This window comes from Stenella coeruleoalba (assembly GCF_951394435.1).
Source record: "Stenella coeruleoalba genome assembly, chromosome: 2".
NCBI classification, from domain to species: domain Eukaryota; kingdom Metazoa; phylum Chordata; class Mammalia; order Artiodactyla; family Delphinidae; genus Stenella; species Stenella coeruleoalba.
This window is the reverse complement of record NC_137147.1, coordinates 81253418-81280969: the sequence shown is the minus strand read 5'-3', so window position 1 is coordinate 81280969 and position 27552 is coordinate 81253418. Positions and strand designations below refer to the sequence as shown.

General features: G+C 38.6%; 1 protein-coding gene across 1 annotated transcript in view; it reads right to left on the bottom strand.

Annotated features, from left to right (window-relative positions):
- Nucleotides 1–27552, bottom strand: part of SPRED1 (sprouty related EVH1 domain containing 1) — a 323745-nt gene that overhangs the window by 247689 nt on the left and 48504 nt on the right. The window lies entirely within an intron of this gene.

Below are 27552 nucleotides of genomic sequence, written 5' to 3'. Positions count from 1 at the left end.
TTTCATTCATTAACCACAAACCTCCAAAATACACACACACACACGCACACACACACACATATACATGTTAAGTCCACTTGAATAGAATTTGTATATATATTCATGTACACACACACACACACACATTAATTCTATTCACAGTGAATAGAATTCAGGGCAAAGGAGTTATACTTTTCAACTTTCAGTCTTCCCTACTGTATGAATTTTTTAAAGGAATTTTCATACTTTAAAAAGAATGTGCCTGGCTTCCCTGGTGGCACAGTGGTTAAGAAGCCACCTGCCAATGCAGGGGACACAGGTTTGAGCCCTGGTCCAGGAAGATCCCACATGCCGTGGAGCAACTAAGCCCGTGTGCCACAACTACTGAGCCTACGCTCTACAGCCTGTGAGCCACAACTACTGAAGCCCGTTTGCCTAGAGCCTGTGCTCTGCAGCAAGAGAAGCCACCGCAGTGAGAAGCCTGCGCACTGCAACGAAGAGTAGCCCCTGCTCACCGCAACTAGAGAAAGCCCATGCGCAGCAACGAAGACCCAACGTAGCCAAAAATAAATAAATAAATACATTTATTAAAAAAAAATAATGTGCCATCTATGAGTCCTGATATCAAAACCAGACAAAACATTACAGGGAAAAAAACTATAGACCAACAGCTCTAATGAATATAGATGCAAAAATAATGGAGAAAAACTACTTGATCAAGCCAATAGATTCAGTAAAAGCATTTGACAAAATTCACCACCCCTTCATGATAAAAACTAAAACAACAAATTAGGAATAGAAGGCATCTTCCTCAACCTGACAAAGGACATCTAGGAAAAACCCACAGCTAACATTATACATAATGGTGAAAACTGAATGTTTCTCTTTAAGATCAGGAAAATGACAAGAATGTCTGCTCTGCCACTTCCATCTAACATTGCACCAAGTTTCTAGGCAAGGAAATTAGAAAAGAAAAGGAAATAAAAAGATTTAGATTGCAAAGAAGAAGGTAGAACTTCCTCTTTTTGCAGAAGACATGATCTTGTATATAGAAAATCCTAAACAAACCCCTAGAACTAATAAATGAGCTCAGCAAGATGTCAGGATATAATAAGATCAATACACAAAAAACAATTATATTTCTATACACTAGCAATGAATAACCCAAAAATGAAATCAAGGAAACAATTCCATTTATAATTGTATTTAAAAGAATAAAATATTTAGGAATTAATTTAACGATGTAGTGTAAGACGTGCACTGAAAACTACAAATCATTGTTGAAAGAAATTAAACACCTAGATAAGAATGAAGGCCTAAATACAATGAAAGATATTCCATTTTCATGGATTGGAAGACTTATTATTGCTAAAATGGCAATAGTACTCAAAGCAATATACAGATTCAATGAAATCTCTATTAAAATCCCAGCTACCTTCTGTACAGAAATTTACAAGCTGCTCTTAAAATTTACATAGAAGCATAAATGATCCAGAATAGCCAAAACAATCTTGAAAAAGAACACAGTTGGAAGTCTCACACTTCTTGACTTCAAAAATTACTACAAAGCTACAGTAATCAAGACAATGTGGTACTGCCATAATGATAAAACTAGAGATCAATAAAATCATATACAGAAATAACTGTCATATTTACAATCAATTGATATTTGATAGGATTGCTAAGACAATTCACTGGGGGAAAGAATAGTCTTTTTAACAAATGGTGCTGGGACAACTGGGTATCTACATGCAAAAGAATGAAGTTGGACCCCTACCTCACACAATATACAAAATCAAGTCAACATGGATCAAAGACCTACTTGTAAGAAATAAAACAAATACCTAAATTTGGAAAATAAAACTTTTAAAAAAATTTTAAAAAGAAAAATTAAAGCTTTATAAAATCTCTTAGAAGAAAGCATAGGCATAAATCAATGTGACCTCGGATTAGGCAATGGATTCTTGGATATGACACCAAAAGTATAAGCTACAAAAGAAAAAGAAACAGACAAATGGGACTTCAGTAAAATTAAAAATTTTTGTGCTTCAAAGGACACCATCAAGAAAGCAAAAAGAGGGCTTCCCTGGTGGCGCAGTGGTTGAGAGTCCACCTGCCGACGTAAGGGACACGGATTCGTGCCCCGGTCCAGGAAGATCCCACATGCCGCGGAACGGCTGGGCCCGTGAGCCATGGCTGCTGAGCCTGCACGTCCGGAGCCTGTGCTCCGCAACGGGAGACGCCACGACAGTGAGAGGCCCGCGTACCGCAAAAAAAAAAAAAAGAGAGAAAGGAAAAAGAAAACTAATGGAATGGGAGAAAATATTTTAAAATCATATATATGATATGGGACTTGTATCTAGAATATATAAATGATACAACTCAATAATAAAAAGACAAATATACCAATTTAAAAATGGGCAAAGGATCTGAATAGATGTTTCTTTATAGAATATATACAAATGGCTAATAAGTACATGAGAATATTCTCAACATCATTAGCCAACAGGGAAATGCAAATGAAAACCACAATAAGATACCACTTCACACGCACTAGAATGGCTATACCAATCTTTTTAAAAAGGTAATAATAAATTTTGGTGAAGATGTTTAGTAATTGGAACCCTCTTACACTGCTGGTGGGAATGTAAAATAGTGTAACTGGTTTGGAAAACAGTCTGTCAGTTCCTAACAAGGTAGCATAGAGTTGCCACATTATCCAGCAATTCCATTCCTAGGTATATACCCAAGAGAAATGAAAACTTATGCCCACAAAAAAAATTATACATGAATTTTCATAGTTGTATTGTTCATAAGAGCCAAAAGGTGGAAACAACCCAAATGTCCATCAACAGACAAATAGATAAGCAAAATGTGAGATAGCAATACAATGATATATTATTCAGCAATTTAAAAAGATGAAGTGGTGATGCATGGTACAACATGGATAAACCTCAACAACATTTGTTAAGTGAGACAAGTCATCACAAAAGATCACATATTGCATGGCTCCATTTAAACAAAGTGTTGGGAATAGGCAAATAGAGATAGCAAGTAGATCCGTGTTTGCCTAGGGCTAGGAGAGTTGTGGGCAAATGGGCAGTGACTGCTAAACGGGCATGTGGTTTCTTTTTGGGTGATGAAAATGGTCCAAATTTGATTGTAACGATGGTGGCATAACTTTTCAAATACACTGAGACTCATTGAACTGTACACTTAAAATTGGTAAATTATATAGTGGATGAATTATATCTCAATAAATTTGTTACTAAAAAAGTTAAGTAACAACATGTCATGTTTTGTGTCCCACTTTTCTCATTTCTGTTAAATAAGGAGCTGAGTCACATGGGTGGTTGTTTTCTTCCATTTCTACTGTTCTATAATTCCACAGTTTTGTGATTACCAATGAACATCAATATTGTCATACATACTGTATTTTTAATGGCTAATGATTTTTAACAGTTCTAATATAATCTTCAAATTAGTTTGGAAAGTTTCTACGGTATAAATAACAAACCAAAGATTATTCCATTTGTAAACCCACAGAGTAAAAACCACTGCTTTCCTGGACCATTTGAAGAGTCACCACTGGTATATGTATTGAGCCTTGAGAACCAGGTTTCTATATTATCTTGAGCAAAGAAAACGCTATATATAATTTAAAATTTTCCATCAGCTTACATTGTTAAAAACTGTCTTAGTTCCACTGCCTGAGCAGCACATTCAATATACCGATTATACTGATTAATCAAGCACTAGAGAATAGAACTGAATCAAAATTTAATGTCCTGGGACTTCTCTGGTGGCACAGTGGTTAAGAATCTGCCTGCCAATGCAAGGGACATGGGTTCGATCCCTGGTCCGGAAAGATCCCACATGCCACGGAGCAACTAATCCCGTGCATCACAACTACTCAGCCTGAGCTCTAGAGCCTGCAAGCCACAACTACTGAAGGTCACACACTGTAACTCCTGAAGCCCTCATTCCTAGAGCCCATGCTCTGCAACAAGAGAAGCCACCCCAAGGAGAAGCCCGCACACCGCAATGAAGAGTAGTCCCCGCTCGCCGCAACTAGAGAAAGCCTGTGCGCAGCAATGAAGACTCAACGCAGCCAAAAATAAAAATAAAATAAATAAAATAAAATAAAAAATTTTAACGTCCTTTGGAGAACAGGCAGACAAAAACTTGGCAGAGCATATAAATTAAAGGTATATAGTGCAGTGGCAGTGATTAGAACTAAGAGGCTGTGATTTGATCCAGACCTTAGGCTTCTTGAAAAATACCATTTTTTAAACAAATATCTATGACCATTCATTAAATGATAAAACCAGACAACATAAGCCAACACAAAGTTTCAAAATGTAATCACTTCCAAGGATTAAAATGATGATTTTCATCATGTAGTTTGGCTCTTCTGGCATATGATGAAGATGGAAGAAAGCAGGCTCTTCCATCTGTTTGGGACTTGGACCCCTACGAGCAGGGTTGATAGATGAGCTTCCTACAGCACAACTTCTAACAATGTATCTCGTGAATGGACTTTGGGAACCAGTAGCTAGAGGATGGCTCGTCTGACCTTCAGTAAGAGAAGTGACCTTCTCAAAACAAGGACACAGGCTCATAACAGTTGGAAGTGGTGATATCAATAGTAAACAAGGCTCTGCAGAAAGTGTCATATTTATGTGTGAGTAATCTGAAAGAGCTCATGGTCACCAAAGGCTATTCAGAAAGGCACCACAGGGACTTCCCTGGTGGCGCAGTGGTTAAGAATCCGCCTGCCAATGCAGGGGACATCGGTTCGAGCCCTGGTTCGGGAAGATCCCACATGCCACGGAGTACCTAAGCCTGTGTGCCACAACTACTGAGCCTGTGCTCTAGAGCCCGTGAGCCACAACTACTGAGCCCGCATGCCACAACTACTGAAGCCTGCGCGCCTAGAGCCCATGCTCCACAACAAGAGAAGCCACGACAATGAGAAGCCCACACACCGCAACAAAGAGTAGCCCCCACTCGCCACAACTCGAGAAAGCCTGTGCGCAGCAACAAAGACCCAACAGAGCCATAAATAAATAAATAAATATTAAAAAAAAGAAAAGAAAGGCACCACAGACAGAACAACACTAATTGCCATGTCCTCTTTGGATGCGAGGAGGGTTCTATGTAGTTATCCAGAACTACAGCCATCATTAAGATAAATGCCACTTCTAAAAATAGAGATAGTTGGAAAGGCAAAACATAAGCAAATTAGTTTAGAAGGGACTTCTTTGAAGTTACAGGGCCAGAAAAAAGTATAGGTTAAACCTGAATAAGAAGGGAACAGACTAAAGAAGAGTGCAGAATTTTAGAGCTAGATGGAACCTAATAATCTTATCATGCTTTGTATTTAACAGGAGAAGATAAACTATACTGAGATAATAAACCCAGAAATCTCTGTGGCTTAACACAACAAAAGTTTATTTCTTAGCCACACATGTCTAATTTGGGTTGGCACTTTCATACATCTGATTATTCAAGGTTTAAGCTCTTTTTATATCACAATGGCACAGCTTCCAAAGTTGCTGTGGCAAGAGAATAAAAACAGGGAGAGGGCACCCTGGCTTCTCCCAGAAGAGACACATGACTTGGGTTCATATTTCATTGTCTAGAACATAGGCACATGACTCCAACCCAAGGAAGCTGGGAAATGTAGTTTCCCTGTGAAACATGGAGGCAAAACATAATACTGCTTCCAGGTCACTATTATGCACCATCTTCCAAATCCAGTTACCCCTTGAATCTGCTTAATATTTTACTTTAAGTCAGTTCACTGAAAAAATCTAATTATCATTAGATAATCTAATTAGACTAAAATTTAATTTAAGCTGTCTTGATGTAACAATTATATATGTTTCTAACATATATTAAAATAAATACATACTTATTAAGTATACATTATGGACAATATAAAATCATCTCCTACATCAGCAATGGTAGGTCAAATACTTTAGAAAAAAATGAATCTAACTCTCCCATTTTAAGATGAGAAAACTGGGCTTCCCTGGTGGCGCAGTGGTTAGGAATCTGCCTGCCAATGCAGGCAACACGGGTTCCAGCGCTGGTCTGGGAGGCTCCCACATGCCGCGGAGCAACTAAGCCCGTGAGCCACAGCTACTGAGCCTGCGCGTCTGGAGCCTGTGCTCCGGAACGGGAGAGGCCGCGACAGTAAGAGGCCCGCGCACCGCGATGAAGAGTGGCCCCTGCTCGCCGCTCGCACAGAAACAAAGACCCAACACAGCAAAGATAAATATATAAATAAAAAATACTTTAAGATGAGAAAACTGAGGCCCAGAAGAATGACTTAAGTCCCCCCAAATCACACGGGAAGTTGAATGGCAAAGCCAGAATTAGAGTCTAGGTTTCCTTTCCACTATACCATATTTTCAATCCTCTAAGTTTGTGGGGAAAGGATGTGGGCACTAGAAAAACAAACTGAGTCACTACAATTAGGGGAATAAAAAAACAACACAGGCACGATGTACAAAAATCTCAGGGGAAAAAGAAGCCAGTAGGAAGAATTTTGAGGCTGCAAGGCAGATGGGGTCTCTTGGAAAACATGACTCCCACACAAACCAGCAGATCTGGGTGCATGACTGTCTAAAGGCTTATGAGAGACTGATTTTCTGAATTACTTAGACTTGCTGATGGAAAATTCTAGGGGCTTTGAGAACCACTATGAGAGTGGAGAGGAGCAATGTGACTGGAGGAGCCATTGGGACAGAAGCTGGCTTCTACACGCGGAGGAGTAGGAAGTGTCTGTTCCACATCTCGAGGCCCTCTGTGCACAGACACAGACCCTGAGGAGCACACTGCCGATAAACACAGGGAAGAGCATCACTTCTGTTTGGATCAAAATAAAATAGCAAAAGGATTTGGGTAGGACACTTCTGGAGGATTGCTGAGAGTTCCTTAATAGTCTATGAAGCAGATTTAATTTTAGAAATTAGAATTATGGAATCTCTGAGGAGATTTTAGAGGTCATCCGTTCTAACATTTACAGTAGTTACAAATTTTCTCTTGAAGTCCGTGAAAACCAGTTTTTCAAAATAAGTCTTATGGACAAACTTACTACATAGAACTGATAGAAGCAGAACCACTTTGGTTGGAGGACGTTGTCAGCATGCGCTGCTATAACAAAATACCATAGGCTGTGTGGCTTAAACCACAGACATTTATTTCTCACAGTTCTGGAGACTGGGAGGTCCAAGATTAGAGTACAGCATGAACAGCTTCTGGTGAAGACTCTTTTCCTGGCTTGTAGTTAGTCTCCTTCTTGCTGTATCCTCACATGGTGGAGGGAGAGCGCAAGCTCTGGTCTCTTCCTCTCCTTATAAGGGGACCCATTCCAACATGGGGGTTCTACCCTCATGACCTCATCTAAACCTAATTGCCTCCCAAAGGCCCCACTTCCAAATACCATCACAGTGGGGATTAAGGCTTCAAGATATGAATTGCCGGGTGGCGGGGGAGAGGGGACAAAAATATTCAGTCCTTCGGAAGGAGAATGGGTTCTGGAGCTTTGCCAGCCTGGCTCCTCTTACCATCCTCCCTCTACCTCCTGAGTAACAACATAATATGATGCCCCTTCACGCAGTACAAAGCCTTCATTTTAGGAGTGCAGAAACTAGGCCCAGAGGGATTGTGATTTCTGAGGCCACCCATCAGGCAATGGCAGAGTCAGAACAAGAATCATAGACTTTTGACTCATGCTAGACTTTTCTGTGAGATGATTATAGTAAGAGACCATGATGTTGCGATTTATGGACATATGTGTATAATATTGAAAAATTCTCCATAAATAATATCTAGAAATTACATACTATGTGAAATACAGAGTTCTATCCTCTCTTGTCCTAGACACGGGAAGCACACAACACAGATAAGTTCTTCAATAAGACTTAATGAAGTATAATTGACATAAAATAAAGTGGTATAAAATAAAATTGACATAAGATAAACATTAACATTTACATTTGATAGCTTTTGAAATAAGTATTCACCTGTGAAATCATGACAATCAAGATAATAAACATATTTATTACACCCCCAAATTTTCTTGTGCACCTTGTAATCCCCTCTCAACCCTCCCCACATCCTCCCCATTCCAAGGCAAAAACTGCTCTGATTTCTGTCACTATATATTAGTTTATAATATAGGAATTTATATAAACGGAATCATAGAGTATGTACTGGTTTTCTTCGCTGGCTGCTTTCTCTCAGCATAGTAACTCTGAGGTTCATATGTTCACATATCCATTCATATGTTGGTGGCCATCTGAGTTATTTTCAGTTTTTTGACTACTACAAATAAAGCTGTTTTGAACATTTGTGTGCAAGTCTCTGTATGGGCAGTTCTCTTGGTTATATACCTAGAAGAAGAATGGTTGGAATGGAAGGAGAATCCTATAGTAAATATATGACTGACTTTTTAAGAAACTGCTAAATCTTTTTTTAAAGTGGTGGTCTTACTTTACATTCCCACCTGTGAGGCAGGAGAGTTCCAGTTGCTCCACATACTTGGTATGGTCAGTCTTTAAAAATTTTAGCCATTCTAATAGGTATGTAGGCATATCTCACTGTGGTCTTCTTTTATTCTATTTAAATTTAATTTTCTAATAGCTGATGATATCGAGTAGTGATCTTTTCATGTGCTTATCTGCTACCTGTATATCTTTTGGGGTAAGTGTCTGTTCAAATCTTTTGTCCAGTTTTTCAATTGGGTTGTTTGTTTCTATAGTATTGAGTTTTGAGGGTTATTTATATATTCAAGGATACAAGGGCTTTATCAGATATGTGACTTGGGTTTCCAGCCTCTTAACAGTGTCCTTCAAAGCGCAGAAGTTTTTAATTTTGATAAAGTCAAACTTACCAATTTTTTTCCTTTATGGATTGTGCTTCTGTTGTTGTATCTAAGAAATCTTTACCTAATTCAAGGTGACAAAGATTTTCTTCTATGTTTTCTTCTATAAGTTTTACAGTGTTAGGTTTTACATTTATGTCTCTGATCTTTGATTTTTAGTTATTTTTTAATATATAGTGGGAGGTATTGACTGAAGGTATTTTATTTTTATTTTTTATATATGGATATCCAATTGTTCAAGCACCATTTGTTGAAAACACTGTCCTCTCTTTAATGAATTGCCTTTATACTTTGTCAAAAATCAGTTGTCTTACAGGTGTGGCTCTGTTTCTGTCTTCTCTATTCTGTTCCATTGATGTATTTATTTATTTCTACATCAATATCATACAATCTTGATTACCATAGCTTTAGGATAAGTCTTGAAAGATAATGTAAGTCCTTGAAATTTGTTCTTCTTTTTAAAAGTTATTTTGACTATTCTAGGTCCATTACATTTCCATATGAATTTTAGAACTCGTAGTGCCAAAAATGCCTGCCAGGATTTTGATTGAGATTGTACTGAAACTATAGATCAATTTGAAGAGAGTTTACATTAACAAATGAATCTTTTGGTATATTAATGTGCTATTTCTCTTTATTTATTCATGTCTTCTTTCATTTCTTTCAGCAATGTTTTGTAATTTTCAATGTACACATCATATGCATCTTCTTTTCCAGTTTTATCCTTAAGTATTTGTGATGCTATTGTAAATTGTATTTTTTAAATTTCAATTTTTCATTGCTATTATATAGAAATATATTTCTATAGATTATTCTTGTATGCTACAGTTTTGCTAAACTCATCTATTACCTGCCATTTGGTAATATACACACTATTTAGTAGCATTTTTATAGATTCTGCAGGAGTTTATTGATAGAAAATCACATTGTCTGTTAAAAAAGACAATTTTGTTTCTTCCTTTTCAATCTGGGTATCTTTTTTCTCTTTCCTCATTGCACTGACTAGAATTACAGTACAATATTGAATAGTAGTCATGAAAGTGTTCATCCTTGCCTTATTCCCAGTCTTATAGGGAAAGCATTCAGCCTTTCCATTAAGTATGATGTTAGCTGTATATTTATTGTAGCTGTCATTTCAGGTTGAAAAAATTTCCTCTATTCCTAGTTTTCTGAGACTTTTTATCAGGTATGGATATTAAAGTTTGTGAAGTGTTTTTACACACGTATTGGGGAGGACTTAAAAAAAATTATGTCACTATGGGTAATCACATTGATTGAGTTTCAAATGTTAAACAAACCTTGCATTCCTGGGATGTATTATTTTTAATATATTGATGGACTTAATTTTTTAAATTCTTAAGAATTTTGAATCAAGCTTTATGCAAAATATTGAAAGAAATTTTCTTATTTACCTTTGTTTAATTTTGGTGTCGGGTAATGCTGGCCTCATGACTTGAGAAGTATTATTTTTTCTTAAGTATTTGGTAGAGCTGCTTAGAAAAGTTATCTTGGCTTAGAGTTTTCTTTATGGGAAGGCTCTTAACAAATTTAAGTGTTTTAATAAATATTGAACTATTCAGTATCTATTTTTAGAATGAATTTTAATAGTAATGTGTCTTTCAAAAATATATCTATTTCATCTAAGCAGTCAAATTTATTGGATATCCCCTCTCTCAGTCCTGATATTAGTACTTCTCTATTTTTATCCTGGTTAATTCGGCTAGAGTTTCATCTATTTTTTTACTGATCTCACAGATAATTATTATGATACTGAAATGCCTTCTTGATCCCTCATGTCTTTTTATTTGTTAATGTATCTATTTATTTTATTTAAAAAATTGTTATTGGGGTATAGTTCATTTACACAATGTTGTGTTAGTTTCAGGTGTATAGCAAAGTGAAAGAGTTATACATATACATATATCCACTCTTTTTTAGTTGATCCCTTATCTCTTACTGTAACTCTAGTTCCCACTTTGAATCTTCCCATATTTCAAGGGGACAGTCTTTCCTCAAGGATAAAATCCAAACTGAGGGTCACATGTAAGACATCCTCTAACATTCTGCAATTGCTTAGGTTCCAATCATAACAGACTGCTTGTAATTTTCTTACTACAACAAAAATGTAAAATCTTTGTGTTTTTATACATGCTGCTTCCAAGACCAAAAAAATACCCTTCCCTTCTCCTTTTTTCTTGTTCCTTGTCACTCTTTAAAATTTAGCTTAAGAATAACCTTTTCCAGTATGCCTTCTTTGGCCACCCCCACTTGGTTGGGACTTGCTACTCAGTGTTTCTATAGCACTCTATGCATATAACTTTACAGAACTTATCATATTTGTAATATTGATATTTTGTTTACTGATCTGTTTCCTCAACTAGACTGTAAACTCCTAAGTGCAAAAAGTGCCTGATTCATCTTTGTATCCTCACTGCTCAGGTCAATGACCGTCAGAGAGTTGGAGTGTAATAACGGGACAATATTAGGCAGTGTTGTTTAGTCCAGTAGTTCTCAAAGTGTGCTCGCTGGACCAGCAACATCAGTATCACCTGGGAACTAGTTAGGGCTATAAATTCTATGTCCCATTCAGCTTTATTCAATCATTCTGCATTGCTCTGGAGGTAAGACCCAGCAATCTATGGTTAAGAATCACTCCTGGGGGAGATCAGCTCTGTGCTTTGTGTCCACCTACAGGGGTGGGATAGGGAGGGTGGGAGGGAGACGTAAGAGGGAGGGGATATGGGGATATATGTATACATATAGCTGATTCACTTTGCTATACAGCAGAAACTAACACACCATTGTAAAGCAATTATACTCCAATAAAGGTGTTAGGAAAAAAAAAAAGCACTCCTGGGGATTCTGTTGCCTGCTAACATTTGAGAAACATTGGTTTAGTAGCTAGGGAATGACTGGCAAGTTCAGCAAGACTCACTTTGAATTTTGCCTCTGTCAAATTCTTTGACCTGGAATAATGTAATTAATACTTTTAAAACCTTAGGTCCCTCATATATAAAAAGGGGACAGTAGGAGCTATTTTTATAGGACTAAGATTTAAATGAGAAAATTTAGGTAAAGCTTCTAGTATAATAAATGACCCATGATATGTCCTTAATAAATGATAACTATGAAGAGTAGTTAATAACATCATCATCATCATGCTAATAATATAATAATTTATACCAGATGGAAACAGAAAACTTCTGCTTATGGCAGTCTCTCTGGATATTATTTTGAAACTAAAAGGAGAGAAAAACAGTCATGGGGAAGTAGAAGAAGATCATTCTTAGAATCAAAATAGCCTAAGAAACCGCAAAATCAATGAGGAAAAGGAAAAGAAGGAAAAAGTGAGGGAGATGGACTTATTTTAGGAGGAGAAAAATCCGATGAATATATTATTTGAAAATGTGGTACCCATATTTTGTAATAAGATTCAGCATTACAGTTTATTTTGCTTGGTTGAGAATAGAGACTCAGCGATATTCGAAGTCTCAGTCTTACTCAATTTGGAAGTGATCATCTTCTTTCAGTTAAAACATTCCATTAAGCACCCACCACAGCACAGGCATGGTACTAGATACTGGATACAGAGATCAGGACAGTGTTCCCCACCTAAACTAAGCTGAGTCTAGTGGTACGTACCAGACACTACCAAGGTGATGTCTAAAGCAGATTAAGCAGATAATTCCTTTAGGATTTTAAATACTTTATAAGGGGAGAAATGTAAGGAGGGAAATGTATCTGGGCTAACTGTTAAGATGGCCCAAGTGTTTGATATATCTGTGAATGAAGAGAAAGGGATTTCCTTCAGCATCAGCATTACTTAAGTGGGTATTTCTCCTGGAACTTGCGGCCCTGATTTTGTTGGCATTTTCACTAGATCCATTATATACTTCCAGACACACACCAACAAGATGGTAAAAAAAAAAAAAAAAAAAAAAAAAACTGTGTTCATTATTTTTGTTTGGCACGGTAGAATTTCAAATTTGATTTAATGCTCCAAACGTGTTTTGGCTGTCTATACATTCAAGGCAGTATGCTAGGAAATACCAAAGATGAATAAAATGTAACCTCTGCCCTAAAAGAGTTCAGTGTCTACTGAGAGAGATGCATATTCAGTTAGAGGCAATGCATTTTTGTATCTCTTTACACTTGACAAACTGCATTCACATAAATAATCTTAACTGGTTTTCACAGAAGCCTTACAAAATAAATAAAGTAGTATTGGTCCATTCTACGGATTGAAAACTAGAGTAAAAATAATGCCCATTATTTATCTGGAGACTTATACTACATTAACTCCATCCCCTATCTTACTGCCCTTATGTAATCAATTACCAAGTTGTATTGATTCTACCACTTAGATGTCTCTATAATTTTTGCTCCCCTCACTCTTTCCACCACCACTGCCTTAGTTGAAATAAGCTCATCTTTTCTTGCCTGGGCTATTTCAATAAACTCCTAATTGGTCTCCCTGCCTACGAGTTCTGCCCACTCCAATCTGTCACCAGAGTTATCTTTCAAAAACAGAAATGATTATGCCACTCAGCTGAAAAGCCCTGGCTGGCTTCTCTATTCATCAATATGGGAAGGTCCCTTGCTAGGGTTGCCAGATTGGTCAACAGGATGACCAGTTAAATTTGAAGGTCATAAATAATGAATGATTGTTTAGTATGTCTCAAATATTGCATGGGACATACTTATACTAATATTTTAAAACATTTGAAATTCAAATTTAACTGGCCTGTAGTTTTATTTGCTAAATCTGGGAACCCTAACCACTGTGGGCCTGAAATCTAGCTCCTAACCCTCCTGGCAGTTAAGCACCCCCACATCGCAATGTCTAGTGAAAACCAAAGCTGAAATTTCTGCCCCACCCTCATGGAGCTTCCGGCTCAGTAAAGAAGTCACAAACACTATTTCTAGAATCAGTAGTTAACACTCAACAGCTATGTGTCTTTGATAAACATTGACATGGTAAAAACTACATGTCTGAGGGCACACCTAAGTATTCATTTTATGGGAGAAAATAAACCCAGTTTTTTTCAGTTGCCTGATAAGAATATATTGAAGGGAGTCTGGAAAGCTTAGTTGAAATGGCTTGGTTGCACTTTTAATCAAACAACCACAATATTGAGATTAGTGTAAGCTTAGTCGAATTGCTTAACCCTTCTGTATTTCCTTTTAAAAAGTGTGTATGGGGAGGGTGGGAGCAGGGCAAGGAGGGTAACCAAACTCTTTTGCCTAATGAAATGACTGTCAAACTAAATATGTAACTTCATAATACGCATTCAGATGAGGGCAGAGGCAAAAGTCAGGTCAGGAGCATTACCAAGTTTTCAGTTCTTGTTGCAGAATGCACAAACCTGGAATTGGAGCCAGGCGATTGCAAAAATGATTCCAGATCTGCATGGTAACAATTTAGACTGACTTCCACTCCTGCCTGAAATTTAGCAGCAGAGGAAGTTCTTTTCCTGGCTGTCTGCCTTCTCCCCACCTCCCCCACCCCTCGGTACCTCAGGCTGCTCACTCCCCACATCTGTTTCCAAGCCAGCGTGTAGGGTCACAGCATGGCGCAATAAGCAGCATTAGCAGGCAGCATGAATCAGTGGTAAACCTTTGATTTTAATTCCTTGCCTCTCCTAGAGAGGAAGTGTGGTCTAGTAGTTAACCCACTAAAAAAGCAGCTAGGAGGCAAAATTCCTGGTCCTCTCCACTCCCCTGTTCTATTCTTATTGGAACACCCTGCCTGTCAAACATACATTTTTTTCTACTTTTGCTCTACCATGTTTTTCCCTGAACTGACTTGATCCCAAGATTCACTTGGGAAACTTGTTAAATGATTCCTGAGACCCATCCCAGAATCTATCAAGGAAAGTCCTAGGAATTTCTATTTTTAACAAGTACTGCAGATAAGTCTTCATAATCAGACTCAGCTCAACTGTATGCTGGTCACACATTACACAAATGACAAGAGAGCAATAAAGGAAACCATAGCAAGAGAACTGAGATGAAAGCATCTCTACCATCCGGTTTGCTATTACAAGCCTCGTGTGAAAAAGGCAAAAGACAGGGAATAAAAAGAGGCAGATTCTAGATTTGGCTGTGTGTATCTAGAACTGTGTGAGCTTGGGCAGGTCAGATAGGCTTTCCTGACTGCATTTTCATCTTTTAAAAAAATACAAGTGGGCTTCCCTGGTGGCGCAGTGGTTGAGAGTCCGCCTGCCGGTGCAGGGGACGCAGGTTCGTGTCCCGGTCCGGGAAGATCCCACATGCCGCAGAGCGGCTGGGCCCGTGAGCCATGGCCGCTGAGCCTGCGCGTCCGGAGCCTGTGCTCCGCAACGGGAGAGGCCCCAACAGTGAGAGGCCTGCGTACCGCAAAAAAAAAAACAAAACAAAAAAAACCAAGTGATTAGTTCATCTCTTTCAGTTCTGCGATTCAATGTATTATTTCTGTGATTTCACAGAAATGCCAAGATGGACTCAGAACATCTCTTTTCCTGAAAATGACAGTGGGTGCAGTTCCCAAGGTGTGGGCTGGCTCGTCTGGGGTTGTGGGCAGACAATGGAAACAAGTGGAGGCCGGGAGGTTTGGGGCCATGGCCACAAGGAGGTTTCTCCCCCAACACCCGCCTTGAGGCTCCGCAGCTGGCCTACTTATGCAAAGGCTTTGGCTCCTCTTTTCTTTTTAAAAAAATTTCTGACTTGTACATTCCCCTGAGGAGAAGAGATTCATCGTTTTGCGGAGAACTTGCACATGCTTTCCTGAAAGGAAGAAAGGAGGGAGGGATGGGAGGGCTTGGCTGGACTAGTGAGTGGGTTAGAGCTGCCAAAGCAATGAGTCTCCCCACGTATGATTAACATATACCCAGCACATCGTTAGCTCTGAATATGCCCAGCAAAATCCTTTGTCCTACTTCCACAATGCCTAGAAGTGCATTCTTGTTAGTGGACTGCACACCCGCCTACTCGTCCGTCATTCTCTGGAGTGGGGGCAGTCTTCCACCCCAGAACAAGTGGGGGGGGGGAAGTTGGGAGGAGGAGGAGAGAGCCTTGGAAGTCACAGTGAGTCATGATTGTAGGAAAAGGATGTCTTATGAAGCCAACGCAGAGCTAGCTTCCTAGAAACATCATGACAGGTCCTACGAAGCCCACGTTTGGTTCTAATTATAACATTGCCCACATTTGAGCATTTCACAGTTTTCCCATGGTAACAACAGGGTTTCTGAGGAAGAGGACTTTGACTCAAATGTGCTCTGTACTTCTAATAGTGGAAGCTGGTTGGACTTCAAAAAAAAGCAGTTATTTTTTGCTAATTTACAAAGGAGATATCATTGGATTGCCTATGCCTATTAATACACATTTAAACTGGAATTAAGCACATTGTACTATATAAAAAGGCCAAAATGAGCTGCATAAAAATTTTTAAAAATGTTTTATAAAGGCCAAGATGAGCAACATAAAAAGAAAAAGAAACCTCAAATAAGTGGAATTTGTTTCTCCCCTCAACTTGAGACGAATGACAAGCTTAAAAAAATAAATTAATGATTTAAAAAGCAACTTTGGAAGGATTCCACAAGTGACTTATTTATAGCTCCATTGTCAATACTTTCTGATTCTATTAAACAGTGAATGCTCTTCCTGGGGATGATCGTAAGGCACAGCATGTGTCTTTGAAAAATCATGTTACAGTGTGATTTTAGTGTCATATGCTATCTTCCTTTATTCAAAAATATTTGAAAATTGCTAATCTGGGTAATCTACTAATGATAACTTTTAATTACATCCCAGCTCTTGATCATTTTTCGTAAATGAATTTTTTCTTTTTTAAATCTATTCTTTCCCACTTTTAATTTATTTAGATACCAGAGACACTAGCCAGGGAAGCTGGGAGGCTGAAGATAATTCTCTTTCTTTATAAAACGGATTCCAGGTTGGATTAACCTAGGGGAGATCTAGGGGAGATGTTGAGGAGAAAGGGATTTCTCAGGCTACTCTGGAGACGGAGTTGAGAAATAGTATGCATACCTGCTTGGAGCTGGCTTGGGGCTGGTTGGAATTTTTTTTTTTTTTTTTAACATTCTGCAAAAGCGGACATATGTGGCATTTAGAAAAGGAAGAGAAGTACTGACTATTCATTTTTACAAGATTATCAAGTGAGGATTCACTCTGTAAATCTCAGCAGTTATGAAAGTTGGTGTGGTTTGTAAACCCCACCACAGGAAGTAAGGGTGATCAAAAAATATGTTGGCAAAGTTTTGAAATTTTCCAGAAGTATGAGAGATTCTCTTCCTGTACAAAAAATAATGACGTCAGGTTTAGTAACTGCTTAGGAAATGATTAAGACAAAAGATACACACTTTCCTCAATACCCCATCTTAGTTTCTTCAGATAAATTCTCTGAATTTTATATAGATTCAGAAAATTATAACTTATTATGATAAGTGAAGTCATAATATAACTTATTATCTTCTCCATTTTTAGCATATTTGCTTATTTTTACAGTAAAATATCTTTTACCAAAAACTAGGGGAAAATGCGAAATAAAGAGAGCAGTAATGTTTTGAGGAAGGACCCATATACATTGTGGGTAGTATAAATATTGATCAGAGTAATCAGTGGTATCTGGCAAAGCAAAGTATGATAGTAGTTAATTTTTACATAATTTATACAGCTTACTACATGCCAGACACTGTTTTAAATACTTGAAAAAAATTATCAGTAATGTAGTTAATTCTTATAACAACCTTTATCCTCATTTTACCAATGGCAAAATTGAGGCAAAGAAAGATTATATAATTTGTCCTAGGTCACCAGATAATAAGTGGAGGAGCTGGAATACAACTCTGGCAGTCTGTCTCTTGAGCCTGTGTTCTTAAACACTATGTGATACTGCTTCTCTGAAAAATGATCAAGGGCCCTTATAGAAAACAATGTTGACAGGAATGTGTTCAAAAGACTCAGGCTCTTGAAACTTAGCCACTAACTCAGTCAAGCACTTTCTACAAAATAGTCAGTAAGACGAATATGCTTCTTGTAGGAGTAGGAGGGGTTCTTTGCTGTGACCGTAGAGTACCTGTCTATGAAATACTACTTGAATTAGTTTTATTAGTTTTTTTTAAAAAGTCCAAATTCCCCAATGGGTTTCAGGCCAGCCTTTTATTTTATTTATTTATTTATTTTTTGGCCATGCCGTGCAGCATGCAGAATCTTAGTTCCCTGACCAGGGATGAAACCTGTGCCCTCTGCAGTGGAAGCACAGAGCCCTAACCACTGCACCACCAGGGAATTCCCTTGAATGAGTTTTAAGAGAGTAAAGGCCAATAGATGAAATGTTCATCTTCTTTATCAACTAAAATACTGTGCCTATGAAGTGTCATAAAGGTGCATTTCCTGTCTAGAAGGAACTTGTGGTGTGATAAGGCAAAGGTAATTATTGACATTTGATAAACATTTATTGCAAAACCGCTATGTACAGGGTATATAAAGATAATTAAACCATAAGACCTACCTTCAAGGTGGTTGTAGCCTGGATGGGGAGATGGACCATCACCACAGGGTGTGGTAGATACCAGAGTAGGTTAAAAAAAAAGGAGGCTCTGAGAGCAGCAGGAGGGGCCCCCCCGACCCAGGCAGGGAATTCCAGGATTGCTTCTCTAAGAACATGATGCCTGTCTGGAATCTTTTATAATTTTTGCTTTCCATTTCCACATCACTTCTCACCCTGTTATCCACATTTGAATTTATAAGTACTAGCTTTAAGGATATGATCTGTTCTTATTTCCCAATCATATGTCTTCCTTTCTGTTAACTTCCCAGGTGATATGCTTGGTTCAGTCTCGACAGAAAATGCCTAAGAAACTTTGGACCAGGACAGCTTCTTACTGTTCAGAATGCATTTTTTTTTTTTTTTTGCATTTGATGTTCCCCATTTGTTTTGACACTGGGCTGCCTTAGCCTTCTGGGCAGGCAGATCTCCTGGTTACTGACCACTTACCTGAGCGGTCCCCTAAGTATTGAATTTCCCTCTACTTTGTCCTTGTTAGCTTTTTGTTTTCCCATATATTTACAAAATCTGATTTCTGCTTCCTTGTTTAGTCCCTGTCTCTCTGCTAAGTCTGACCTTTGATTTATGTTTTCTTCTGGACTTGCTGAACCAGGCTTAGTCAAGTCTCTAGCCTTAGATATATTTCTGCCTCTTGTTCACATACTGTCTCCATGCCTTTTTTTTTAAGCCACTCCGCGGCATGTGGGATCTTCCCAGACTGGGGCACGAACCCGTGTCCCCTGCATCGGCAGGCAGACTCTCAACCATTGCGCCACCAGGGAAGCCCAGTCTCCATGCCTTTTGCCTTGTGCACTCATATATTCTACAGTTTCAATTAGGAATTATAATTTTGACAGCAGATAGAACTTAGTGCTAGGTACTCAAGATACAGCCCAAAATAAGATATGGAAATACTGCTTTCCCTTAACCAGAGAAAACTTCTGGGAGAGAAATATTCTCAAAAACCTTTGACAATTAATGGTTATTACATTTGGACGAATAGTCTTTTGATGAAAAAGGAATGCTTTAGACTCAGGTAGGGAATGTTGGTTGACAGTTATGTGCATTCCCTTAGCTTTAAACAAAATTAATAGTGATGTGTGAACATGCAAGATGATGTCAGGTTTCTATCACCAGATGCCTTAAACCTGTTGCCAAAACCTGCCGTGAGTTCCGTAGTGGGTATATTGTTCAAAATTCCTCAACGGGCAAGAGAGAAGATTTGATTTGAAGAAGGAACCAAAGGCCAAAGATCAAGGGCTAGCAAGGTTAGGAACGGGAATATTGGTGTAGAATATTCCAGACACACACACATTTCATACTCTAAGTTTGTATTCTGAAAATGCTTTCTGCAAAAGTCTAAAAGGAAATAGTCCTTATTGCACAAACAGTCCCCACTCTAAAAGCATTTCCCTGCCACAAATAACATTTATTTCCTCAAAACAGAAATACCAGAGAGCATTTCCTCAGTGCACCAATTTTCTCAAAGTACAAGCACACTAATTTGCCTTTCCTTCTTTTCCTCCTTTTGAACTAGGTTTCTCTCTCTAGGGCCTTATTCCATCTTCCCAACAAGCAACAGCAACATAACCATTATTTCACACGGTGGATGGAGAAAGACATGGATAAAAACTGGCATCAGAAGGGCATACTAAGTGAGATGCAATAACAAAATTAATATTTGTGTCCTCCTCCCCAACTTTTTTGTTTCACAGAATACATAAACATTCAAGAGAGATATTTTTGAAATAGTGTCTGAGGCAGTTTATGAACAAACTAGTAGGGCGGTATTTCTCAGACTCTTAATGAACCTCCTGCATCCACACAGGAAAATTGCGCTTACTTAAAATGCAAATTTCTGGGCTCCACCCCAGGTTTACCTACTCAGAATCAAACCAAGGAAATCTGCATTTTTAATAAGCTTTCTCTGTGATCAGATGGATCATATGGCAATCATTACTCTAGGACTGTGCTTAAAATAGGCAAGAATCCTGTAATTGTAGTCAAAATCGCACCTGGCTCCAAGTAAATCAATTGAAACTCTTATGACTGGCGGATGCATTATAAGGAAGAGAAGGGGGTGGTGTGGTGTTGAAACAGAATTAAGTGGAAAAGGATCTCTTTGTGATAGGGAGAAAGGAAGGCAGCCCTTATATGGTTTCAGTGGCATCACAGCACTGTATAGATTGTTCCTCCTCTGCCTGTGGAGAAAGAAAGCAAAAGCTAGACAAATGGACCACATGCGGTCATGACCCAGCAAAGCATGACCTTCTGCTAAAAGATAAGCAAACCTCATATTAAGCCAAATCAAGAACATTCTGTTTTCACCCCAAAAAGGATTCAGTGTATGTTGATGGTAGTTTCCACCTAGCCAAGCAGAGAAAACCAGGGTAAATAAAATAGAGGTTCTCAATGTTTTGTGTCCTCTGAACATGTTTGAACACTGGAATTTTGGGTAGTACACTTGAAGGAAATAAAACAGGTGGAAGGACCAAGAGCCATGTCTCGAAGCCCTAAAAAGTCCCCCAGTGACTACTCTCCTCACCTGACTGGCTTCAGCTCTCTGCTAGTCTGTGAGGGGATCCCATGGCTTAGGGCTCTTTCTGGGCCCCTCTAGGATGGGTGTGGCACCATGCCTATACGCTCTTACTCCTATACCGTGCTAGTCACTGGGTCACAGGACCCGTCCAACAAAATGACATCTGATAGACATCACTATAATACTATAAATACTTAGTAATAGCCAAAACCCCAAACATGCCTCATTTAAAATATTGAAAGGCCAGCCTCTAAGAATGAAGTACTGACAGATGCTACATCATGGATGAACCCTGAAAACATTATGCTAAGTAAAAAAAAAAGCCAGACACCAAAGGCCACATATTGTATGATTCCACTTACAAGAAATGTTCAGAATAGGCAAATCAATAGAAACAGAAAGTAATTTAGTGGTTGCCAGGGGCTGGAGGAGGGGGTGGGGTAGAGAGCTATTGCTAATGGATATGAGGTTTCTTTTTGAGGTGACTAAAATGTTCTAAAGTTAGATAGCTGTGATGGTTGCATAACCTTGTGAATATACTAAAAAAGAAACCCCACTGACCTGTACACTTTAAAATGGTGGATTTTAAGGTATGTGAATTATATTTCAATTAAGCTGTTCTTGAAGAATAAAATATTTGAGAGGCTTCTGTGAAAATTTTGTTATGCCAGTTACGCTAGATAGAGAAGATAAAATTGAATTAAGCAGTGACCAAGTGATAAACTTGAGAAAATGCTGATGTTTTATTTAAATCCAGAGTTTTTAAAAACATCTTAACCATGTAGTGGGTCTCTTTGATTATAACTAACAGGTAGAATGGGTAACTAACACTTTTTTTTTTGTTTTCACATATAATACAAAATTTGAGAGTGCTTTGATGCTAAACAAGATTAGACCTTTCATGAGCCAGATTATAGTTCATAGTGATGATTAAGGTTAAATTAGAACTAGTGAGAAGGGTACCAAACTCTATCACTGGCATTCATTTCTTTTCAAAGTTGTTTCACAAGATATATCTTATTCTCATTAGTAGTTAATAAATATGATATTATTAAGGAGAGATTTTTTTTTAAAAAGACTAAGAGAAGAAAATCTGCTTATCAAGATCTCACACAGTTGGAAGCTAAATTACTTGAACTATAGCACATGGTTGTAAGTGGTAGAATCAGGATTTGGAGAGAGGGTAATAAATTCATTTCCAAGACTGAATTGCTAAAACCAGGTCATGAGGGTATAGCATGTTACTTAATGTACAGTGCTTATAAATCTAGACTAATGCTTCTGGTTCTTAACAGTTTTTATCAGGTGCCCTTTTGAGAATATGAAAAAAAATCTATGAACCCTCCCTCTAAAAGGCACACATGCAGATGCCAACTTTTTTCCACAGCATTCTTAGGAGGACCACCACTCTGAAATCTATTCATGGACTCTTCACCCCATGCTGAGAACTCCATGACCACATAAAGAATAGTTTAGTCCATACTAATGTTCATTTTGGTCAATTCAAGCTCTTGTCAGTAATTCTACATTTGCCAAGATGCTAAATTTTTAATGCACTCAACACAGTATGTTGGGCAATGGATACCCACCCTCGCACCAACTCTTGTCAGTTCCAAGATTGGACTTTAATGATCATATCTCTCTGGGATATGACAACTACTTAGGGGAAGTGGGATTGTGTAGGATTATGAAGTGTTCAATCCCTGCTTCCCGATGAAACCAGAAGCTTCCCTTAGTAGGTGGCCTCCGAGGTTCTTTCTACTTATGCTTTAATGAGCAGCTCCATAAATAAACCTTCAAGGAGAATCTGAAACCTTTTCCCAATATGAGTGCTTCAACCCTCCAGAGCACACCCAAGCCCCAAAATACCGCGTGGATCCAGAGAATTCAGGCAAACACCAAGTTTTGGTCTGAACTCTCCACCAAGAAGCCTCAATGTTTTCACTTTGTTGACCATAAGTGATATATTTAGTTATCCAGAAGGGTAGTCAATCTGCTAGAGAAAATGTCCTGAAAAAATGAAACAGGCAATTATGTTGGGCAGACCTAGGGGTTAGTGTGGATGGACTTTGTTTTAAAACAGATTCCTAACTCAGTCAAAAAGTCTCCTGTCCATGTGTTTTCCTGGGGAGAAACTTCCAAAGTGGTAATGCAAAAACTCACAGACTCGATGAAGGGGTGTGTAGCCATCTGGTTTGCTCACAAGCAGAGTTGCTCTTTTTATCAGAATTATTTTCAGATTTTCATATGGAGGTGGAGTTGGCCATCTTGAACACCAAATCAGTATTAACCCTCTCCCTAAACAATTCTATTGAAAATTCTCCTAATAAGGATACTAGGAAATGTTTTCCTTTTTTTTTTTTTTTCCTGAAACAGGGAACAGAGGCCAGTTGAAATCAAGCAGCCAGTCTCAGATGGGGGCGGGGCACCCGATCCATGGGATTTCCCCTGGGACTCCCAAGGCTTAAGAAGAAGGAATCCCAGTGACTGTCTGCCTGAGGATACACTTCCCTCAGACTAAGCTTTCCATTCGCATGGAAACAAGAGTTAGGCTCTAATCAGGTGACTCTCAGTCTCTTTAGAACTGACTTATTTATGGTTGAAGCCAAACCTCTTAGTTCTTCCCATTCCCACCCGTCCCGCCCCAGCTGAGGTAGATGAAGAAGTTTGGACAACGAAACAGAGTTCGAGAGATCAAAACAGCTTTGCTCCTGTTTTTTGTTGTTATTGTGTGTGTGTGGTTTTTTTTTTTTTTTTTTTTTTTGCTTTAATCATGCAACACTTCCCTCCCAGAATTTTGGATATTTAACATCCACTGAGAACAGCTTGCCTGTAGGTTTCTGTTGGGGACAAAAAAAAAAGGGTGTTGGTGGTGAAGAGCTGAGTTTATTTTTCTTGCCTTTTTTTCTGGGACTCTTCTATATACACTCATTCTTATTTTGAGCCAAACGGAGGGACAGGTTTCTTTTCATTTCCTGCCTGATCGAAAAAAAAGTTTCCATAGTCAGCTCCTGGCAGGCGTGCCCTAGTATCTTGGGGAGGGCCGCTTGGGAGTAGCAACACCCTCTTGTGTGACCAGGAGAGCAAACTGAAGGTAGCAGCTACCAGCAACTGTCACAGAGAGGCACCAGCATTTTCCCCCTTCCATGAAAAGGGCAAAGTCAAAAGAGAAAGACAAAGTCCAGGTTGTTGTTGGAAATTTGACCTCAGAAGAAAAACTGAAAAAGCATAAAGCGCTGTGTGTGAACTTTTCTTTTTCTATCTTCTTGGTCAGTGTTGGGCTGCATGTGATAAACCAGTGGGGTGGTTATTTTTTAAAGGGCTTCCTTTTAGTTTTCTTGCGGTTCAGAGTGAGCCTTGTTGGTTAAGCATATATATTAAATTCTGATCCTTCCTTAAATTTTAAAGAAAATCTTCTACCTAGAGTGTTGTGACCTTGGGTTCCAAAGCCAAATGAAGAAAGAAAAGCAAAGCATAAGCTACTTCTAAAATTCTGGAATTAATTTGAACTAACGGCTTTATATATACCCCCATTTGCCCCCATAAAAGGTAAATATTTTGTCTCCAAAATTATTTCCCAGAAAGAAGGAAGTCACCTTCAATACACATCCTAATGAAGTCATCCTCTGGTTCCTGCTCAGTATCTGATTTTGGAACAACAAATTACTGTTAGGGGAAGATGCATCGGGGTGAAATGGTCTAAGTTAATGCCTGTTTCGGAGGCTTATGGAGGTCATCTACCAGAACTGGTTAAGAAAAAAAAGAGGAAAAGAAATTTATCACTGGTCTAGTAATTTTTCTTGAAGTTATTAGCCCTGAAATGCAAGTGTTAGATGTGTTTTTAAATAGATCTTTTAGAGAACACACAAAAATACAAATTCAGTGAGCGATATGTTATGGAGATTATAAATATGCACCTATAGGAAATGAAAAAATGACCACGTGCTACGCACAGGGGTGACTTGGTATATCATTTCTGGAGACAGCATTGTACATGAATTCAATGAGTGTTAGCTCTCAGAAACTTAGAAGGAACTAACAATTCTGTGTTTGGAAAACTGTTGGATTAGTCACAAAATGACACTGGTGAGGAATAATTTTGTTTTATGAAGTGACAGTGGACAAATATTAGTATTTAAGAATCATTATATTATTTTATAAATATGATTTTAAATATGTATGCATTACTAAGTAGTTAAGTAAAGATTTTGAGTAGACATTGACTTATTTGTCCACACCCCTAAAAGTGGCCAAAAGAGAGTTTTCTTAGGTTTGTCACATATTTAGGCATATATGGGAGATAGATAGATCATAGAGCTACAAATCTTTATGAGAACACGTAGTCTAGGAGGGACTTTCCTGTTTTACAGACGAAGGAATTAAGTTATTAGCTCAAGGTCACAAAGTTATTTGGAGATAGAGGGGGATTAGAAATGAGACTTGCCCTTTTCATTATGATATATCACTCTCTCAGTGGGATCTTTCCTTTAGAAAACTATGAAGCCCTTGCAGACAGAAAAGAAAGATTAAGAAAAATGGTTCCAAGGTCTCACTTTGGGGGAGAAACTTACCTGCTTTCCCCTAGATGCGCCCGCGCGCACCCCCCCCCCCCCACACACACCAGAATCCTTTCATCCCAGCCATGTGCTACCAATTACTGACCTCCCTCTGTGAGGCTGAATCCAGTCATACTGGAATTGGCTCTAGTGGGAAATTTATAAAAGCTACACGCCCGAGGCAGTTGCTTGCTCCAGTGGAGTATAGGGGTTAGTGCCTTGGGAATCCCAGGTATTATTAAATGCACCAGCTCTCCCCAACTCTGCAGACCAAAGAGTAGTATGTCCTAAAATCACTTGTGAGACAGTTGTACAATGCATAAAGGACAATCTCAAAACCATGGCATTGGCCCCTTAGGCTATAAAGTCTCTACAACCTGTAACTCACATCTCATGTATGCTAAAAGCATTATAAGCAATGTGGGGAGGGTAAGCTCAAAGGAACATGAGACAGAATCATCCCCAAATGGAAACCAGTCACTCCCTGGGGCTTGGGTGTGGTTGGATTTTCATCATATTAACCAACAATATGGAAGTGCCAGAGTCCCACTCAATTAGAATGTTCCTGATTTATCAGAGGGGCTAAAGCAGTCATGGACCCCCCACTGAAAATTATTCTCCTGCCAAGAACATCCTGTTGCCACCACTCAAGGGGCTGAGGGTGGGAAGTGGTTCAGAGGTTCAGGGTAAAGAACCAGTACCAGATAAACGGGAAAAAGCCTGGTATCCTGTAGCATGGGAACACACAGGCAATAAGGGCGAAGGGGCATGAGCTAAGTCACTGAGGAAGAGTGAATGCTGGAATAACGCAGGAGTTTTTGAGAGGTTGTGACCATGCTTGTTGACTTCAGATAGAAGAAAGGACTTCACAGTCAGCCGGGGTTTCAAGAATCAGGGAGGAGGTCAAATAGATGTTAAGTCAAAACTGCTTGTTCTACAGTTTTGTTCTACAGTTCTACAATTAGCTGGACTCTAAAAAGACAATTTTTTCTTCTCCAGTACTTCTTTTAGTATGTTCTTCTTGCATAGGCCACTTCTATCTGTCTGGATAAATTTCTCTCTATTCTCAAATAAATCATACATCTCATCCTGCCAGTTTCTATAAACAACTTCTCTTTCCCCAATTTTGGTTACCTCAAGGCACTAGCTCACATGACTGATGACCATTCTTGAAGTTAGCATTTCTAAAACCTGTTTATATTTGAAACTTGATAACCTTTTATCAACATAGGGAGGGTTTTGAGGCAATATAAATTTGGAAGGAGGCATCTCAGGGCAGTTACCCCAGTCAGTGTCTCCTCCCCTTTCCCATTTTGTCTCCTGTGGCTCTTCACATTGGCAAACAGAAATCACATTCAATTAAACGACCAACTATATTTTTAAAAATTTAACTCCTCCCCCCCAAAAAAAACCCACGAAAAATTAAGCTTAAGCAAAAACTGGTAAGTATTCATTGTGATTGAATGTATCAATATTTCTAGTGTCTCTGGTTCCAGGCTTATTTCAAGTGAAAAAGACCACCTGTTGATGTGGAGTGTACCTGATGGGAATTCCCGACACCTGATTTTTACTCTATCAATCCTTGACTCACTGAATTTCTAGGTAAGTGGTCAAACTTATTCTTCTCCACCGTTTGTACAAAACAACAACAACAACAAAAAACGGGCTATGAAATTGTTATTCTCTCCTGTCAGTGAATGAGACATATGGCGTTTGTGACTATGAAATACTTTTCTAATGTTTGTTTAGGGGTGGGCAAATACAATGAAAACTGGTGATCTCAAGAGCATTGCTAAGAGCATTGTATGTGCATGTCCTGTAATTAGCATCCATGGTGAAGAGCACGGTGTGGAGATCAGATGGTTTCTGTTCTGTTTATTTGCTTCCTTTTTATCGGCTAGCCAGTTTGAATGTAAGTTACAGTGGTCTCTGGATATCTTTAAGCTTTTTATATTTATAGGATTGCCAAAAAGTTCTAAGCAGGCATTATGGAGCATGGCCTGGAATTAGGTGAAGAGGTAGGCAGAGGGACCCA